At 40.2% G+C, this 17,216-nt stretch overlaps 1 long non-coding RNA gene and 1 pseudogene across 1 annotated transcript; one reads left to right on the top strand and one right to left on the bottom strand.

Annotated features, from left to right (window-relative positions):
- The window catches only part of LOC130708369 (serine palmitoyltransferase 1-like), a 54,763-nt pseudogene extending 51,054 nt beyond the window's left edge, over nucleotides 1-3,709 (top strand).
- Nucleotides 3,710-4,073: 364 nt separating this feature from the next.
- Nucleotides 4,074-13,151, bottom strand: LOC130708373 (uncharacterized). Its single transcript, XR_009008590.1, has 2 exons — nucleotides 12,719-13,151; nucleotides 4,074-10,607 (listed from the first exon to the last, which is right to left on the bottom strand). It is a non-coding gene; the product is annotated as an uncharacterized LOC130708373 (long non-coding RNA).
- Between the last annotated feature and the right edge of the window lie 4,065 nt (nucleotides 13,152-17,216).

Below are 17,216 nucleotides of genomic sequence, written 5' to 3'. Positions count from 1 at the left end.
TATGCTTTATTTTGATAGTAATTATTTAATTAAAAAAAAAATGTTGGCAGGTAGCTGATGTATTGGAAAGCTGTGCAGAATGTGACACCAGACTCTTCTGTGCTTGGTAGCACTGTGTCCAAGTGTAGCACATGGGAATCAGAGGTGTTGTTGATATTTGACGTGTGAGCAATTCCTCTCTGAAATGATTCTGCTGGCGTTATTAAGTCCAGCTCTTGGTTAGCCTCCGGGGCTTTGTTGGTCCTGTTTCCCCTTGTCCTAACTCTGCTTTGCCTAAAGTGGTAATCACTAGTTACCTATGGCTGTTTAAATTAAGTCAGATTCAAAGTTCAGTGTTACAGTTGCACTAGCCATATCTCCAAGTGCCCGAGAGCCATGTGGGCCCCTGGCTGCCGTCGTGGACAGCACAGGATGGACACCTCCATCATTGCAGGAAGTCCTGTAGAGCAGTGCTCTCAAGATGATAAGATGATTCTGTGGTGTTTTGTTTTGTCTTTTAGCAGTTATAGTTGGAAAGGTGAATTAAAACTACTCTTGAGAGGAGCATTTCAGTGCACCTTCCTGTTTTAATGACCAGTGTCTGCAGTCCAGGCTGCAAATGTATTCCTTTTCCTCATACAGTGCATGGACAGAGGCATCGCGTTAACTCTGGCACGCTACCTGGAGAAAGAAGAGAAGTATCTCCCTCCTCCGAGGTTGGTAGACTTAAAATTATGACCTGAGTCATTGTTTTCTACTTTAAACTTTGTATGAAATGTATTATGTTTTGAAATTTTTTGAAAGACTGTCACAGGATAAGGAAGAATGTGTCTTGTTAAAAGATAGAACATCACCTGTTTCTGTTCTTAAACGAGATGTTTTCCCATTTTAATTGAAAATCCCCTCAGGACTCTGTAATTAACTTAATGAAACATCTGCGATCCCAAGAACGACCTGGGACAGCCCAGGTTCGCATTGGCGACGACCGGCCACTGTGCTGCGGTAGCGTGTGCTGGGCCAGCTGTTTCCACCACCAGGATAGTCCTTACGGGGGGGGGGGTGGCACAGTCTGGGGGGCGCTGCTCATCCCACCTCTGGCCCAAGTGCTGTGTGGTACTTCATCTGACAAACACGTATTAAGCACCCAAGGAAAAGCAAAGTGACAGTGGGGAAAACCTCTACAGAGGTTCAAGCGGCCCTCAGTGGGGAGGCACCTCGACTCATGATTTAAAATTGGCGTTCATTCAACACCTGATTCTGTCCCCTAAGCACTTAAACAGTGTAGTCCAAGAAGGTAGACACCCAGAGCTTGAGGGTTTCAGGGTCATGACACAGGTCAGGGAGGTCACAGAGGAGGAGGGCATGGTTAGTTCTGGCCTGGGAGGGACTGAGGCTTCCTAGAGCAGGAGACGCTTAAGCCGAGCCTGCAGAATCAAGCGTATCAAACAAGCTGGGGTGGGCATCGGGCCTTCCAGCAGGGTCTGCAGTGGTGTGGAGACCTACAGGTGCATCTGGGGAGCCCAGAGCACGGGTTTGATGGAGAGGGAGCCTGGAGGAGTCTGGGAGAGACCCAGAGAGCACTCAGAGTCAGCGCTGTGCAGGCGTGGGGCCCTGGGCTGGGTTCTGGAAGGCTGTTCTGGCAGCAGCTCGAAAGCACCCTAAAGATCCTGCTCTCTCCGTTCCAATTACACCATCCAAAGTTGTGATCCTGTGTTTCATGAGGACGGGGGCCACCCTCGTGCCCTCAGGACTCTGGGCACAGCCCAACTCAGTGTGTATGTGTCCAGTGGCTGATGCAGATGTTTGCAGAGGGGAGTGAGAGGGACCCGGGTAGAAGTGCCCTGTCAGGCTGATATTTCTTGTCTTCAGTTTCCTGAAAACTTGAAAATTTCTGCCCCGCATCAAAGTATTGTAGGACTTCTGTATGACTTACTGAATTACGCTTGTGAACAACCACACGCTCATTAATATGGGAAACGTTGACTTCCTGCTTTGGGCCTGATACTGCTTGCAGTGGTAGATTTAAAGGACAGAGTTCCCTGCCGGCCTGGGCAGAGCCCTACTGCAAGGTTACCTGGACTAGATCGCTACTAGTGCAGGCAGGGAACGGCAAACTCCTGTCAATAGCAGGTAGTAAAGTGCTTCCAGCTTGCAGGACACAGGTCCCTGCCACAACTACGCAGCCCTACCGGGGCAGTGAGAAAGTGGCTAGGGACAGTAGGCCATGTTCCAGTAGAAGAGCTTCATTCACGAAAACAGGTGGCAGGCTGACCCTTGGTATAGACTCTCATTTGACTATCTTTTGTGTCCCTTATTATTTCTCAGCATTAGGATTGTGGTCACAGTGGAACAAACAGAAGAGGAACTGGAGAAAGCTGCGACCACAATCAGCAAGGTGGCCCAGACCGTGCTGCTTTAGTCTGGGGCCTGGTGTCCTCTCACCACGCAACACGCAGACAGGCCTGAGTCACTGCACAGTGAGCCACAGGGGGCCTGCGGGTACCAGATGGGGCGTCACTAGATGGTGTGGGTATCGACTCAGTGTATGACCACGAGAAGGATGCTGGGTACTTAAAAGAAAACAAATCCAAAAGCCCAAGAACTGATTTTCTTAAGAGAAAAACTAATGACAGCATATAACTGATATTTAAATTGTGCTATTTAGTACTATTTAAACGTTTTATTAATACTAGTATTTTATATTCTTTTTTTTGTTGTCATTGTTTAAAAATGGAGCTTCAGTGTATCTTCTTTCCCTTCTAATGATAAAGATTGTGAGCACTCCTTAATATCTCATAGAAAATTGTCTGCAACGTTAAGGCTTAGAGGCACTTCAGCATATATGATACAAAATGTATTGAAGATCTAATTCAAACACATCTTTTTCAGTCTTCGTCATGTGAAGCTCAATGTATATATTGGCTAATATATAAAGGAATACTTTATGTGTGATTATTACAAATTTTTCATTATAATATATTTGAATCCTAGAATTTTTATATACGCTAAATACTGATGTTGCACCATTTCTAACAGTGAATCTTAGCATCCCTAACCAGAGAATAGTCATTATACTTCCTAAGTGAGCAATATTTTAAATCAAATACTATTTTATTTTAGTATAATTGACCTTTACATTCGTTATGCGTTGACTTCTAATCTTTTCAGAAGAGGATTATTGTGATGATCCCAAAATAGAAATCATGTCCTTGATACTTTAGAATATCTAGAATGTATTCTTTTTTGTATAGGGACGTATAACTACAAGCTTTTTTTCTAAGCTAAAGAAAATGAGACCTTTATTTCTTTTCAGCTTATGAATTCCAAATATCTAAAAAAGATGTGAAAGCACTAAAATTAAAATTTTTAAGCTGTGCTTTAGCTATCTGTTTTTTCTTTAGCAAACCAAGTTGGGTGGTGTAAATGTTTGTGATATGTGCCACAAGGTAGTACATAAATATTACACTATTACTCCATCTCTTATTAAAGGGAAAGGAATAAAATTATATTAAAAATGTCATTTTATAATATATGTTCATATTAACAAATGGTCTTCAACATCTTTTTAAATAACATATTTTTTTAATGTTTAGTTTCTATTTTGCTTGAGGTATTTTGTACATATGTGCCTTGTGATTGCTGCTGCTTTAAAGGATACAGTACTCTTTGGGGGATGAATCTGTTTTGTTTTGTTTTGTTTTTTAATGAAATAAACCTACATTCCTGATAATCAGTCTTTTGCATATGTAATCTATTCAACAGAATAGTCTTTTGATTTTAAATTCTGCAGACCTAGGGTAGTATTCTCTGTGTGTGTGTGTGTGTGTGTGTGTGTTTGTGTCTTGGGGGTTTTTGGAAAATATTAATTTAATTTCTTAGTGCCTTTCTTCAATGTACAGTATCTGAAATTTCCTTGGTTCCTACTGATTTAACCCTTGGCCGCTTATGACTACAAAAATACCAGACCTATTATTTTTATAAACAGATTAGGATTGTAACTTTTCAGCTACTTTTATAATACTCTGTAAGTCAAAATTGCAATAATCTAGTTGTTTATTGCTACATTTAAAAAATGATTGGACGTTCCTGGAAAAGATGGTGGACATTATTTAACTTTATTAACATTATTTAATGCTCACACATTATTTAACTTCAATCCTTGAAACACATCAACACGAACCAAAAATAGAGTCTTTATATTAAAGCTATACAGTGACCACAATCTGGTAATATACACCACAGAAAATATCTACTGGAAGCAGTAAATTTGTATGAAGCAAGCAAGATGTTGAGAAACAACAGTCATCTCAAACCTCAAGCAGGTTACAAATTGCTGTTTTAGAAACAGAGAGAGAGGGTTCTGAAGTGCTCTATCAACGGACCTCTGTTTAGAAAGGCAGTGGCTGGGTGAGCAGCATGGAAACCTTTTGAGCTGGTTTCCACTCAACAGTTGCCCCCAGGGGAGAAAGAAGCCACCCACAATGGCTCCCTTTCTGTTGTCCACAGGAGGCTCTAGCTCAGGAAAAGTGGGGCTTTGAGTCAGGTTAGGACACGTGGACCACAGGCCTAAATATAAAGCTTAAAACTACAAAACGTCTAAGAGAAAGCACAGGAGGAGATATTTTAAATCTCTGGTTAGGCAAACATAGATACAATACCAAAAGCGTAAGCCATAAAAGGAAAAATTGGTAAATTAAGCTTCATTAACTCATTGTTTAATTTGTTCTTCAAAAGACAGCTTGAAAGAAATGAAGACAAGTCACAGACTGTGAGAAAATATTTGCCAATCATATATAATAAAAGATGTGTATCCATAAGTATAAAGAACACAACCCCAAAATAAGAAATCCAAAAGCATAATTTTAAAATGGTGAAAGACTTGACATTGCATCAAGAGAGACATTCAAATATCTAAACTCATGAAAACGTATTCGACCTCATTAGTCATCAGAGAAATGCAAGTTAAAACTACAAAGAGATACTATTACACACTAGAATGACTATAATCAAAAAGATAACACCAAATATTGGCAAGATATGGAAAAAATTGGAAACTACATTGTTGGTGGAAAGGTAAAATGGTACAACTACTTTGGAAAAGTTTGGCAGTTTCTTAAGTTAATACAAATTTGTCATGTGGGCCAGCAAATCCACTTCCAAGAGAAATAATAACAAACGTTTGTGCAAAAAATTGTACACAAGTATTCATAGCAGGATTTTTTTTTAAATTTATTTTATTTATTTATTTTTGGCTGCATTGGGTCTTTGTTGCTGCGCGCGGGCTTTCTCCAGTTGCGGCGAGTGGGGGCTACTCTTCATTGCAGTGCACAGGCTTCTCATTGCAGTGGCTTCTCTTGTGGAGCACGGGCTCTAGGCGCACGGGCTTCAGTAGTTGTAACACGTGGGCTCAGTAGTTGTGGCTCGCGGGCTCTAGAGCACAGGTTCAGCAGTTGTGGCGCATGGTCTTAGTTGCTCCGCGGCATGTGTGATCTTCCCCGACCAGGGCTCGAACCCGTGTCCCCTGCATTGGCAGGCAGATTCTTAACCACTGTGCAACCAGGGAAGCCCTAGTCATAGCAGGATTATTCATGATAGTCAAATGTCTGCCAACTGATGAATGAGTAAACAAAAAGTGGTATATTCATACAATGGAATTTTGGTAAGTGAAGAAACCAGATGAAAACAACCACGAAATTATGTGATTCCATGTATATTCAATGTCCAGAGAAAGCCAATCTAAAAAGAAGATAAGTTAGTGGTTGCCTGCGGCTGGGGGTGAGAATGAGATTGACTGATGAAGACTGTCAGCACCAGGGACCTTTCCAGGAGGTGTTCTAAAACCGGATTGTGGTGATGAGTGCACAACTCTCTGAATATACTAGAAACCGTTGAATCAAGTACGAATCTCTGATAATGAACATAGCTACTAATGAACTGACTTTCTTCCAGTCATTACATCAAATACTTTCTTATCTGTGTTGTCCATGATGAACATTTGGAAGTCTATGACTTGGAGGGGGTGGCAGGCGTCAGCACAGAGGACAGTATGCCAGAACAGAACAGGAGGCAGCCCAAGGCAAATTCGAAAACAGAACAGGGTCTGGTCGTAGCTCATTTACTCAATAGCCATGAGTCCTTGGACAAGACCCTACTCCTCACTGAACAAGTTCTTTCTGTGAAATAGAGAGTTGGGCTGAAGGACTATATTTGAATTATCTTAAATCCTCCTGCTGTCTTAGTGTTTCCCAGGCCAAGTTGGAAAATTCTCCTTGTCTCCAGACAGACCTGTCACTGAGAAAGAACTACCCATACACACCTTTCCCGCAGGGGATGTGGAGGCCCCTTTGTTCGGCCTCACACCAACCAATGTCCTATTTTGATGACAATGCACAAGCCAGAAAACTTCAAATCTTGGGTTCCATTCCCCCGATTGTTGGTACTTATCCTCAGAGTGACTGTCCCCTGAGCCCCACGCCATCCCTCCCCTGCTTAATGGCTTCCAAGAACTTCCTTGGAGGCACCCTCCATGCTGCTCGTCACCATGGGCCCCTTTGTCCTCTCACCCTCATTTAGTCCACAGACCCCGTGACATCTGAGGAGGCTGCCGAGGGTTCCATGCACAGGGCAGAGGAAGCCCTGGAGTCAGGTCATCTAGAGGAGAACCAGCATCACCACCTGCCATCCGTGTGAACCTGGAGAGTGGCTTAAACTGACTGTGCCTCAGTTTCTCCATCTGTGAAATGAGAGTAATCGTGCCCCAGCCCACAGAGCCGTTGTGAGAATTAGGTAGGTGAGACGATACATGGAAATACTTTAAATTGCACCTGATGTGTAGTAAGTACAAAATATGTGTTATTATTATTATTAATGATAATAATGTGATTGAGACAAATTGGCAAAAAGAACTCGATACAGGAGTGCAGATCTCTTACCTCTTACATGATCCAGTAGGAAATCACTCCAGGAGGGCTTAGGACTTACATGGCATCCAGGTCCGTGATTTTTCCTGCAACTGCTTTATGGAAGCCACCCCAAATACTGAAGACTGAAGGAGTATTTCTGTCCCCTTAATTCACATGCACGGCTTAGAACCAGCTTCCTGCATGTTCTGTTGACAATCCAGATCTCCTGGCGGTTAATTCCAAGCCCACCCCTCCATCTCCCACACGGGGGCTGATAGCTGAGAAACGGAGTGTCCCACCCACCCTGGGGGCTGGAGCTGAAGAGAGAGACCTCTGTTCAAATTCCCAGCGTGTTTAGGCTCTGATGCCAGTGAAAGTGAAAGAGGCAGGGAAAGTGTGTGTTGTCGGGTTTCCCAGCTCCTTGCAGGTAAGAAAGACTTGTATTTGCAGCTTGGCCCTTTCTCAGCTCACAAGCTCAGAACTAGTAGAGGTCTGGAGGCCAGACCTCCCAACAGGCTGCCTCCATGCAGGCAGGCCTGAGTGCCCTACCGGGATAGCAGAGATGTCTCTCTACCTACGCATCCTAACACTGCTGCTGCTGAGCTGAGTTGAGTTAGAACAGGGCTGAGTTGCCATTTCCACGGCTTCAGATCTGTGGGTGATACATCATTTTATGGCTGTCACATCTGCCTCTTCCACATTCTTGATTTCTTTTGTTCAAGTGAAGAGAAAACCCTCATTTGCCCTGTGCAGTCGACCCACAGTCTCTGCTTGGAGCTGAGCACCAGGGGATTGGTGAGTGCACGTGGCTCACGGTTCCTCCACATCTGTTTTCTGTCCCTTAGTGGCTGGGTGGCCTCCCGGCTCGTCTGACTCCCCAGCTTAGATGGATGTGCAAAGTCCTTATTCTTCGTCCCTGGGGATGAGGAGCCTTGCTTCCTCGTTGTTTACATTTTTAAAATTACACAGTGATTACATGTTCAAATTAAACATCCGAACAATAAGGAGGCATGAAGAATAAAACTTGAAAATCCTATTTCCACCCATTCCACTCCCCTTCCCAGGGGTAACTCTTATTCACAGTTCATTGGAGATCCTCCAGGACCAGTTTCTATTTACATATATACCTATATTCAAATAGATTTTTTTAAATGCAGAACAACAGCCTTGTTCTTGTTCCTTGTTCTGACTTAACCTAGGAATTTTTCTATACCAGGCCTTCATTCCTTTTACTTTATGAAGAGTATTCTGTAGTTTGGATGTGTTACAATTTATTTGACTAATTTTCTTTTCGTAGACATTTAAGTTTCTTATTTTTTTCCTACGACAAACAATGCTGAAATGAACATCCTGGAACATGTAACTATATGTGCCTCTGTGGGGACTTCTACGATGTGGGTTTTAGAATTGGAATCTTGAGTCCAAGAGTTTGCAAAGTCTTTCTTTGGATAGGTACCAACAAATAGTTTTATCAGGTATCTATATGACAAGTTTTTTTAAATTTCTTTTCTTGACTTTGTTATCTTTCTCTCTACAACTATTTCAAATTTTTATGCTATCAAGTCCGCCAGTCTCTTCCATTATGGCCTGGAAATTTTGCCTTGCTAAAAAGGTGTCCCCACTCCACAATTATAAAAAGGCCATCCTTTCTCCCTCAAACACTTCTTCGTATGGATCCATAGCCGCTTGGTGAGCCGTTTGTCTTGCCTTGGCTAATGTCAGAACTTTCCAACTATTGTTGATTTCTAATATGTTTTTGTATCTGGTAGGACAAGTCTCCTATCTTTCTCTTGTTCGAAATATTCTTTGACATTCTCACACTTTTTCTCTTCTGGAAGAATGTTAGAATCAACTTATCATATTTTAAAATCGGCACAGTTGTATCTGCACCATACAGCCTTCAAACATGTTGATGGAGACCTTAATTCTCTCAGGCACAAACTACCCGATGAGATCAAATGCTCCAACCAGCTGTGCTGATGGAAACCTCTTCTGAACATGCTAGAAGATCCACAGGGAGGGACTTCCCTGGCGGTCCAGTGGTTAAGACTCCACGCTCCCAATGCAGGGGGCACAGGTTCAATCCCTGGTCGGGGAACTAAGATCCCACATGCTCCACAGTGCAGCCAAAGAACAAAATTTTTTTTAAAAAGAAGATCTATATTTATTAATCTTTGTCCCCTCTGCCCCCTGCATCAGTGCAACCTGACCCTCATTGACCCGGTAAACATTGAGTGAATAGATTCTAGGACAAGAGCAATGAGCTCTTGTTACAGACTCACGGCGTTGGCTCTTCCTTACAGCCTTGTACAACCCTGAGTAAATAGCTTTACTTTATGACAGTTGGCTTTCTCATCAGTAATATGGTCACAGTCTTACAAGTCCTGCCTACCTCTCGGTGATTCTCAAACCAAATGTGTGCCGTGCGGTGTCAGAGCACGAAGAGAATGAGCTAAGGTGAAACTCCCTGTCTAATGAAATGAAAAGGGGACGAGGTGGAAAGACAGGTAAAAGCTCGACAAGAAAGCAAATGTTCTCCTTAGACTGTTTGCTACCCATCCCCCAACCACCCACAGAAGGCTCTAGAAGAGACAAAAGACATCCTGTTCTCAGGATCCCTGGAAGTCTTAGGGAGCTGCCTGGGACCTGGGGGAGTAAAGCACCTCCAAAAATGATGGATGAACTTCTGCTTAAAACATCTGACAGAATTGCAGAAGAGCGTACAGAGCCCAGACCCAGCAATGACTCCTTCTCTCCTTATCCTTACCTGTCTCTGCTCCTCCTTGGCCTTCTGTCTGTTGGAAATCAGACCAAGGAAAACGATGGTCCTTAACTGAAAGCTTACAATGTACCAGATGGTGTTCTAAGCACTTTTTCATCCTCAAGGAAACCCTGTGAGGTGGGGATTATTGACATCCACATTTTATGGTTGAGGAAATTGAGGCACAGAGAGGTGGAGTGACTTGCCCATCATCACACAACCAATAAGAGGTAGGATCTACATAGAACCCAGGTAGTTGGGCTCCAGCGACTATGTGCCCATCCACCAAATCACACTGCTTCTTATGCAAAATCACATTTTCAATGTGCCTTCTCTCTCTGTTGGTTACATGTATCTGAGGATCCTAAGAATCTTAGATATCCATCTAAGAGGTATATATTGATACTTACCTCCAAAGTAAGGTGTTTGGAGTGATGTTCAGCTAATGTTAATGTTAATTCATATTCAAAATGAAAATGCTTTGGAAACTATAGCGTACTTTAAACATAGAAGATTTATTTGGTTTACGAATCACTGTGCTGTATACCTGAAACAAATACAGTATTGTAAATCAACTAAATTTCAATTTTAAAAATTCATTAGTTAAAAAAAAAAAAGACTTCTGCATCCTAATTCCGGGAATCTGTGAATGCTACCTTATTTAGAAAAAGGGTCTTTGCAGATGTAACTAATTTAAGGTTCTTGAAATGAAGAGATCATTCTGGAGTATTGAGAATTGGCGCGGGGGGGGGGGTACCTAAGTCCAATGATAAGTATCTTCAGAAGAGAGACACAGGGGAGATGAGAAGACGTGAAGACAGAGGTAGAGATCAGAGAGATGTAGCTACAAGCCAAGGAAAGCCAAGGATTACCAACAGCCGTCACAAGCTGGTCATCTTACCCCAGAGCCTCTGGAGGGAGTGCAGACCTGCCAACATCTTGATTTTGGACTCTGGCCTTCAGAACTGTGAGAGAATAAATTACTGTTGTTTTATTACCTATCCCCCCCCCCCCAAAAATGATTTCTTGGTTTATATTTTTATGCACTCTCGCATTTGTATTTCATATCTATTTCATTTTCAATATAATTTTTTCTGTTCAATGTATTTTTGTGTTCTTGTAATCTGCTAAAAAGTCTTATAAAATATGATATATTTAATTCCTGTATAAGATTTATTAGATCTGTTTTTTATTTGTCACTTGTGTGTACCTATTTGAATCCTTCTATTTTGTAAATAGTATGTTGCCATCATTTTTGAAATTATATCTTAAAATTTTTATTCTTATGCAACATTTTCAGTGTAATTACTACTGACTAGATGACTCTAAGTGAGATATTTCCTTTAATTTTTTGAAAGATATGGATGAGGCTATTTGACATTAGTTCTTTTTCTTTTAAATTTAAAAATCAAATTATATTGAAGGATTTCTACTCCAAATGTTCCCACCTTCAGCCACACTCTCACGAGGCAACCACTTAAACCTTTTTCTCTTTATTTCTTCTGGAGAACCAAACATTTATCTAAATAATGTTATGTCTCTATTTCCTAATTTATCAGCCTTAATTAGGATCTCCTATTTCGAAAATATTTTGTACATATCTTTTCCCCATTTCTCTATTTGAATTACTACCTTTCATCTGTTCATTCTTCTAGGAGTTCCTGGTTTATGCCAGGTAATAACCCCTTATAGTTTCATGCAATTGCATTTCTATCTGTCCTCTATATCTTAGCTGTCTCATTGAGCAGAAGCGTGCATTTTGATGTAACGAAAGCTATCAACATTTTTTCCTTACAGTTTTTGCTTTTGAAGTTTAGTTTAAGGACTTTTCAACACTCTTAGCTCTCCACTGATTTCAGATCTTTATTTTCACATTTAGGTCTTTAATCCAGCTAAAGTCTATCCCTGTATCAGGATTAGGTAAGGGTCAAATTTCATTTTTATTCTTCTTCACATGGTGAGATTGTTTTCCCAAATCATTCACTAAGCAAACTGTTGTTTCTCCATTAATTTATTCTTATAGTTTATCTTATATTAAGTCTCATACAAACAAGGATCAGTCTTTAAGTTATTATGTTCCCTTGGTCTGTTCATCTGTTCTTGTGCCAATTTCACTGTCTTTATTAAATTATCATCTTTCAACATTTCTTAATATTTGGCAGGGCACACTCACCCTTTGTTTTCTCTAAAATTGACTTCACTATTCATAGATTTTTCTTCCTTCATATATGTTTTAAAATAAATTTAGTTGAGTTCCTCAAAAAATATCCAAGTGGAATTTTCTGATATTGCATTTCATTCATAGATTAATTTAGGAAGAATCAACATCTTATAATATTAAATTGTCCAATCTAAGAGAATGGGGTATCTTTGTAAATATTTATTCAGATCTTCAATCTCCTTTATTAGAGTTAAGTTTTCCCATAGAGGGATTTTTGGATTCTTGGATAATTTCTAGATATTTTATACTTTTAGTTATTGTAATTTGTATTTTACTTTTATAGTATGTACTGGCCAGTTTTGCTGGTGTAGGAAAGCATTGACTTTTTTTTCAAATTTATTAGGAATTTATTATAGAGTAAATGCTCCAAGTAAAAGAAAAGAATTTTAAGATTGGATAGCAAAAACTTAGGTATATTAAAACTCCACATAATGTCCACTGTGTGTAAAGTGACATTAAAAAAGTATGGTAGGGCTTCCCTGGTGGCGCAGTGGTTGAGAATCTGCCTGCTAATGCAGGGGACGCGGGTTCGAGCCCTGGTCTGGGGGGATCCCACATACCGCGGGGCAACTGGGCCCGTGAGCCACAACTGCTGAGCCTGCGCGTCTGGAGCCTGTGCTCCGCAGTAAGGGAGGCCACGACGGTGAGAGGCCCGCGCACCGCGATGAGGAGTGGCCCCCGCTTGCCGCAGATGGAGGAAGCCCTCGCACAGAAACGAAGACCCAACACAACCAAAAATAAATAAATAAATAAATAATAATTAAAGGTGCTAATAATTAAAAAAAAAAAAAGTAAGGTAGTATAAGATTGAGCAATTAAGGAAAAGCAAACTGATATAACTACTGATATACTTACTGATGAGCGTCATTAAGAAGTAGGACAGCAGGGATCCTTGTTCCCTCTTCTTGCCCCAAACACGGGCAGATGTCTAGGGGAAGAGTTTTCATAACTGGATTCCAGATGCTTTTCTGTCTTTCCACCCAGACTGGCCACTACAGTTCTGCCTCTTCCAGGAAGCCACGTCTCCATCACCAAAACTGTTGGACTTGTGACTTGATTATTCCCTTCTTCCAAGGAAAGTTAGCCTGTTTGTCTTGGTTCCCTTTGTCTCTGAGTCTCTCCGGGGTGACACAGAGGGCCCACGTGAAGTCTGCACATACACTTGGTTGTCTCACAGGAGAGGAATGCTGAGGCTGTGGGATTTATTTCAGTTTCTTTGAAGTAGGAACCAAGCCTGCTTGTTGTCTCAATGGGAGAGATGAGCTCGTCTTTCCAAGTTCCTCGCTGCATTTTTCAATTCGATGTTACTGCTTCAATTCCAACAGATGTTTTTCCCCCAGGATTATCCTGCTGAATTGCTGGGTCTTGGGGGACTCCTCTTCTCTCCACTGTCCTCAAATCTTCTTCTTGTTCTAACCAAGAGATCAGAGTGGGTTTCAATGATTGATACCCTGCTGTGGTCAGGTTCTTGTAGTTCTCTAGCATTACATCTCTGAAAAGAGTCCAGTAAAGTCCACTCTTCCTGGGTGAAGTCCACAGCCACATCAGCGAAGGTCACTGAGTCCCAAGAACAATTTCTCAGACACTCAGTCATCATCCTTTCTGCCTCTGTGTTTTCCTCAGGAAGGCAGAAACGGTCCTTAGAAAGGACACTTTTTTCCATTTTCATTTCTTGTAGGTACTGAAAACAATTCATTATATATATGATATACACATCATATTTGTATTAGACACCACTGGTTAAGACTGCAGCTGGACATTTGAAGAGAAGAAAGATGAAATTTTTTTTTCAGTTGACATTCTTGAGCTTCCTTGATGGATGTTGGAGAAGCTTGAGGCTCTGGGCTTCCCTTTAATTTATCTCTGGCTTATTCCTTTATGCGTTCAGTAAATAATTAAGAAGTTATGAGCAGTTGAGAGCAGAAACATTCAGAAACTGTCTTGGCATTATAATTCAAAGTTCCAAGCACACTCTGAACCACACGATGACCAGCATGACTCCAGCACTGATTTTTTTATTTTTATTTTTATTTTTTTTTATTGATTAATTGATTGATTGATTGATTGCTATGTTGGGTCTTCGTTTCTGTGCCAGGGCTTTCTCTAGTTGTGGCAAGCGGGGGCCACTCCTCATCATGGTGCGCGGGCCTCCCACCATCGCGGCCCCTCCCGCTGCGGAGCGCAGGCTCCAGACACGCAGGCCCAGTAATTGTGGCTCACGGGCCCAGCCGCTCCGCGGCATGTGGGATCTTCCCAGACCAGGGCCCGAACCCGTGTCCCCTGCATTAGCAGGCAGATTCTCAACCACTGCGCCACCAGGGAAGCCCCCAGCACTGATTTTTATAAGTTGATTTTGAAAACTTACTGAATCATTTGCTGACTCTTGTTTTTTTCTAGTTAGATGTTCATTATACCTCTTATTTCTTTTTCTTTCGTTGTAGCATTGTCCAGGATCTCCAGAACAAGATTAAATGGTGGCAGTGGTAGTGGGCACGTTTATCTTGTAATTAACCATAAAATAAGTTGGGAAGTGTTCTCTCCTCTTCTCTTTACTGGAAGAGGAGCAATTTGTAAAAATTGGTATTAATTCTTTAAATGTTTGGAGAAATTGTCTATTTGAAAACATCTGAAACCTGGGGGTTTCTTTTTCAGGAGCTTTTATTACAAATTCTATTTCTTTAATGATTATAGAACTATTCATGTATCTATTTTATATTGCTGAATTTTGGTAGTTTGTGGTTTTTAAGGAATTGGTCCATTTCTTCTACGTTATCAAATTTATGAGCATTGAGTTTCTTGTAGTATTTGTTTCTTATTATTTTAATGGCTGCAGGATCCTTTGTGACATTGGTGATTTGTGTCATCTCTCTTTTTGTCAAGAGGTTTGCCGATTTTATTGATTTTTTTTTGACAAATGAGTTTTTGGTTTCATTAATCTTCTCTCTTGTTTTTATTTTCATTGACTTCTGCTTTTTTGTTGTTGCTGTTTGTTTTGTTCCTTCTGTTTGCTTTTTGTTGTTGTTTTCTCCTTTCTTTTCTATTTCCAGTCTTTTGAGTTAGGAATTTAGACTACTGATATATTTTCTCTTTTCTAATGTAAGGATTTAGTGCTATAAATCTCCCCTCTCAGCCCAGCTTTAGATGAATCCCACCAACTTTGATATGTTGTATTTTTTATTTCATTTATGCAATTTTTTTATTTTTATTTTTAAATTTCTTTTGAGACTTCCTCTTTGACCCATGGATTATTTAGAAGTGTATTGTTTAATTTCCAAGAATTTGGAAAGTTTTCTGTTGTCTTTCATCTACTGCCTTTTTTTTTTTTTTTAATATCTTTAGTGGAGTATAATTGCTTTACAGTGTTTTGTTAGTTTCTGCTGTACAACAAAGTGAATTGGCTATATGTATACATATATCCCCATATCCCCTCCCTCTTGAGCCTCCCTCCCACCCTCCCTATCCCACCCCTCTAGGTCGTCACAAAGCATTGAGCTGATCTCCCCTGTTCAGCTACTGACTTCTTGATTTGATTTTGTTATGGACAGAAAACATACTCTCTATGATTTCAATTCTTTTAAATTCATTAAGGTTTGTTATATGACCTAGGACATAGTCATCATGGTGAATGTTCCATGAACACTTAAATAGAATGAGTATTCTGCTATTGTTGGGTGGAGTGTTCTATAAATGTCAGTTAGATCTACTAGGCTGATGGTATTGTTCACTCATCTGTATTCTTCATGATTTTATCTCTGGTAGTGCTACCAAATACTACAAGTTGGGTACTGAAATACCCAACTACAATTGTGAATTTGTCTATTTCTCTTTTCATCTCTATCAGTTTTTGCTTCATGTATTTTGAAATGCTGCTAGGTGCTGCATACATACTCAGGATTGCTACATCCTGGTGGGTTGATTAATCCTTTATCATTATGCAATGCCCACTTTTGTTCCAAATAATTTTCCTTGCTCTGAAATTTACTTTATTTGATATTATTATGGTCACTCTTACTATTTTCTAATTCCTATTTACATGATACATCTTTTTCTATCCTTTTACTTCCTACTTATCTATGCTATCTGTGAAGTCATTTTCTTAGTCTGTATATAATTGATAAATGTGTATTATTCACTCTATCTATTTTTAATTTTTTTCCAACTTCTGAAGAATAATTGATCTCTTTTAACTGGTTTATTTAAATTAATCATTGATGTGTTAGAGCTTAAGTTCTGCCATTTGGTATTTGTTTTCTATTTGTCCCTTTGTTTCTCACTCCTCTATTTTTTTCTTGCTTTCTTGTGAGTTACTTGAACGTTTTTTAACATTAGATTCTTCTTTATTTGTAATATTTTTTCATATACCACTTTGTATAACTTTATTGGTGGTTGCTTTAGGTAAATTACCTATGTAATTTATCACCACCTATGGTGTCAGGGTTTTTACCCTTTTGAGTGAAGTATAAAAACCCTATTTCCATTTAGATCCCTTTACCCTACCCACTTGTTAAATATAATTGTCTTAAGTGTTTTCCACTATATACATTGAGCACCATATCAAATGGTACTATGATTTTAGCTTCAAACTTAAAGTATAATGAAAGAAACTCAGAGGTGTAGAATAGTCTGTTGGGTTCACCTCTATATTTCTTCATTCCAGGGTTCTTTCCCTCTCTGAAGGTCCCATCATTTGTCTGCTGTCATTTTCTGTCTTAGTCTGCTCAGGCTGCCGTAACAAATACCACAGAGTGGGGCGGCTTAAACAACAGAAATTTATTTCTCACAGTTCTGGAGCCTGGAAGTTCAAGATCAAGGTGTTGTCAGGTTTAGTTTCTCCTGAAGCCTCTCTCCTTGACTCATAGATGGCTATCTTTATGCTGTGTCCTCACATAGACTTTTCTATGTTCATGTGCCCCTGTGTCTCTTCTTCCGGTAAAGACATTAGCCCTATCGAATTAGCGCCCCACCCTTATGACCTCACTTAACCTTAATTATATCTTTAAATATCTTATCTCCAAATACAGTCTCATTGAGGATTGGGGTTTCAACACATGAATTTTGGGGGACACAATTCAATCCATAACATTTTTTTTTTATGTTTGGAGAGCTTCCTTTAACCAATCTTTAGATGTAGATCAGATAGCAACAGATTCTCCTAATTTTCTTTCATCTGAGAAGTCTTATTTTCCATTCATTTCTGAAGGATAATTTTGCGAGATATAGAATTCAAGGTTGACAGTTCTTTTATCACTTGAAAGGTGTTGTGCTGCTAAGTTCTGGCTTGATGGTTTCAGATGAGAAATACGGTGTCATTAATTTGGTCTTCCTGTATAGTTAATGCATCATTCCTCTCTGA

The sequence above is a fragment of the Balaenoptera acutorostrata genome, chromosome 6 (assembly GCF_949987535.1).
Source record: "Balaenoptera acutorostrata chromosome 6, mBalAcu1.1, whole genome shotgun sequence".
Classification (NCBI taxonomy): Eukaryota; Metazoa; Chordata; class Mammalia; order Artiodactyla; family Balaenopteridae; genus Balaenoptera; species Balaenoptera acutorostrata.
The sequence above is the reverse complement of the archived record's forward strand: the minus strand, read 5'-3'. Positions and strand labels throughout refer to the sequence as shown.